This window comes from Arachis ipaensis, chromosome B6, assembly GCF_059453495.1.
Source record: "Arachis ipaensis isolate K30076 ecotype BB chromosome B6, ASM5945349v1, whole genome shotgun sequence".
Classification (NCBI taxonomy): Eukaryota; Viridiplantae; Streptophyta; class Magnoliopsida; order Fabales; family Fabaceae; genus Arachis; species Arachis ipaensis.
The window spans coordinates 126,510,430-126,514,196 of record NC_142441.1 but is presented as its reverse complement, the minus strand read 5'-3'; the positions used below and the strand labels follow the sequence as shown (position 1 = coordinate 126,514,196).

Below are 3,767 nucleotides of genomic sequence, written 5' to 3'. Positions count from 1 at the left end.
AGGGAAATATTATATGTATATTATATTCTTGTACGTCATACATATCTATTCTAAATATAATAGTTAGGCAGTTCATTCAATGAGGCAAATCTATAGTATTTTCTCCAATTGAGCATAGTCCCTGGTGATGACATGTCGTAGCCAAAGAAGATGGTTCCCTCCTTGAAACTTAAAATGCAAAGCAAGTGGAGGGTAAAATGCGAAGCAAGTGGAGGGTTCCCTTGATGACACTCAAAATGCGAAGCAAGCACGAGGTGGACATGTGGCCAAGGTTTGACCAGCACTAATCTCACGATGGAAAGAGAAAGAAGCTAAATAAGTAGGCATTTTACCTCTTATAATCACGATGAAAAGAGAAGGCAACTCAATTTCTTCCTTGTAACAACAGGGCTCACATCCGAAAAGAAATTGACGTCCTATCAACAGGGTTCTTTGCCGATATTGCATCGTAGTGAATGAGGCTGCAGTGTTACTTCCAAAAACCACGCTAACGTGACGGCTTGCTTGGTGAGAGGTGTTGCAAAAATTTAAAATATTTGTAGAGACAGAATGTTCTGCAGTGCATGATGAGTAACTTACGGTTAATAAAGCACTCGACTTGGTACCTCCCACTTAGGCATACTCCCTCAGGTGTTCAAAAATTACGAATTTTTCCACTCACCATAGTGATCGTGAAAGGAATAGTTGTGTATAAATATGAGATCCCTAGAGCTTATACAAAAGATATATGTGTATTGTTATTTGGACCTACTATAGCTTAAGATATTCTTTTCTGCTGCAAAAGTTGGCTGCGATGAAGGATTTTGTTAGGGATATCAATCCAACCAAGCTTGCTTGGTCCTTGGTTGTGGAGGTTGCTCGATTGTATGTGTTTCCCAGTCAGTGGAACAAGAATGAGGTGCTTAGCTTGGAGTTGATTTTTCAGGATGAGAAGGTATTTGCATGATTGATACTTATACCTTTCAGCTTCTTCTTAAGTGCGTACTAATAAGTTATGTTCATGTTGTTTTTATCCAACTTGCAGGGTGATAGAATTCATGTAACTGTTTTCAAGCCTGGGTTGAAATTGTTCAGGAACAGGATAAAAGAGCATGCTGTTTATAGTATGCAAAATTTTATTGTCAAGCTTAACAATGGAAAGGTTAGGATAACTCCTCATAAGTACAAGCTTAACTTTTATACAAAGACTACAGGGGCAGTCCTACCTATTGAGACTTTCTCTTTTAACCCATTCAAGTTTCGTTCGTTTCATGAACTTGAGGAAAGTGGTTCAACCGACGAAAATCTATTATTTGGTAAGTTTAATTGAAATAGCTTTTTGTGTCTTCCTATGATCGTGAAAGTTTTTACACCTTTAGATTTAAATCTATATATTGTAAAATGTAGATTACATAAGAGAGGTTGTTGGAAAGGACAAGGTCAGGAGGCTGATTACACGCACTGGTGATGAAACCAAGCGTATTACACTTCAATTGAAAGATCTAGAGTAATGTTTATTGTTTTGAATGTGTGTCGGCTGTGAATTTAGAATGAGTCTTCAATCATTTAACTCAGGCTTATCTTCGGTATTAATTGTGGTCACACACTAAAGAAAAAGAAAAAATGCAATCTTTATTGGAACCATCAAATTTAGGTAGACAAGCCTCAGGTCATTACAGTTCTGTTGTTACAAAATAGAAACAGAATACAGGGAAAGTAATTTTTGTTTTGAGATAATGTCTCTAAATTGTTGGATATGTTAAATAGATCGTGACTCAGCAGAAGTTGTTAGATTAGTTTAACACATTGTGCTTATTATATTATAGGGGCAAACAATATATAAGTTTGATGTATTATTTTATATGATTAGTAATTAACAGTGGACAAATTAGTTAAGGTATGGTGTTATGTTTTTCATTGCAGAAAGCGCAAAATTAAATGTACATTGTTTAGGGAATTGGTTTATGAAGTTCTTTAACACCTCCAACAAGATGATGGGGAGTCTTTCATAATGGTGGTTTAGCTCTTTAAGTCCAACATATACTTGAGTTCTGTCAATATTCAAAGCACCTACTATGTATCCAGATGTTACTTCAATCCAAACCTTCTTAAGGTTATTGACTTCAAGAAAAGGTGTGTCATTAGTGCAAAAATACTTAGTCTATTCTGTATTTAGATACCAGATTTTGATTGTGATAGTAATACATGTTAACTTTTTTGCCATATGCACAGATTGGCAACGGATTTTGTTCCATGTTCACAACGAATAAGTCAACTGGAAACGCAACCTCAATACTCAATCACAGATGAGATCAACGTTGGCATTATACCTGTGTGCACTATAGAAAAGGTTCTTAATATGACTGATGTGAGATTGCAACCTAATAACTTAGGCCGTAAGTATTTCGTTATTGACTTAGACAATTTTTGTTAGGAAACCTCGTGCTGGATTGTTGGGACCATTGTTTCTCTAGAGGTTGGTAAATATGATTGGTCCTATACGTCGTAAAAGACATGTCCCAAGAAGGTTGTGCAGAACAAAGATAGATGTGATAATTGTAGGCGTGTAAGCTTCAAGGTTATGCCAAGGTTAGTTGTTAGATCAGCAAATTTTCCATCTTTTCTTATGCATGCTTTACATATTAAATTTGCAAATATAGTGTAGTTGCATGTAGTTATCTTTTAGGGTTAGGGTAATGTGTTGTTGAGATATTGATGCAGGTATAGGCTCCAAGTAATTATGATTGATGGAAGTTGTTGTCTCAACCTCCTTGTGTGGAACAAAAAAGCAAAGAAAATGGTAGGAAAGGCTGCTGAGAAAGTTAAGGAATTATCTGTAAGTCAAATTGATTCGAGCTAAAATATTTTTTGTTATGTCAAATATGTTTATGCGGCTGAGTAAAAAATTCTAATCTCCAAGTAAAGAAATAGGAGAAAGGAGAGTCATACCCTAAATACCTAGAGAATATGATTAACAAAAGGTTCTTATTCAAGCTTAACATCACATACAAGAATATCAATGCCGTGGAGGGGGTGTACAGCATCACAAAACTTTCGGACGACGAGTCCCTCATGTCCAGTTATGGTGTGGCCAACTCTTCTTGTGATGCTTCTGTAAGTGCAGGATATTATGCGAAGAGCTAAAACTCTGCTTTGCTGTTCAATGTATTGTTGAACCTAACATTATTTCTTAAATTCATCTTGCTTCCTGCAGTATTCGCAGATGCTAGCTAATATCCTTATAGCTAAAATAGATGAAGATAGCAATGGACATGCTGCAGTTTCTTTGTCCAAGGTAAAGAGTTTATGCGTGTCACATAATATTGTTAGCTACGGTAAACAGAGATAACTATATATAATGAAGAGGCTGTTGAGTAGATAGTTTCTAATTGTGGAGTTTGTGTGAAACTTAGGATTTCGCTGTTGAGATCAATGGTGATAGCTCCTATCAAACTCCAGCCAAGAGAACCTCTCCTAATGCAGCTGATGACTCCACGGCAGAAGCAGCCCTGTCTCTAGATGTTCAGGCATCAGTTAACAAAACATTTAAGAGGAACTGTGGAAGAAAAAAGATTCATTGAAAAATTTGTATGGAAGTTACAGTGCTGATTTGTTTAAGGTTTAATTACTCTGTTGGTCCCTATAGTTTCACAAAATTTTTAATTAGGTCCTTATACTTTTTTTTCTTTTAATTGAGTCCTTGCACCAATTTTTTTTTTTTAATTGGGTCCCTACACTTTTTTTTTCCTTTTATTTAGGTCCCTGTACGAATTATTTTTCTTTTAGTT

The 3,767-nt window shown here is 35.8% G+C and overlaps 1 pseudogene; it reads left to right on the top strand.

Annotated features, from left to right (window-relative positions):
• Positions 1–793: 793 nt before the first annotated feature.
• LOC107647362 (uncharacterized) lies at positions 794–3,560 on the top strand (annotated as a pseudogene).
• Positions 3,561–3,767: the final 207 nt, after the last annotated feature.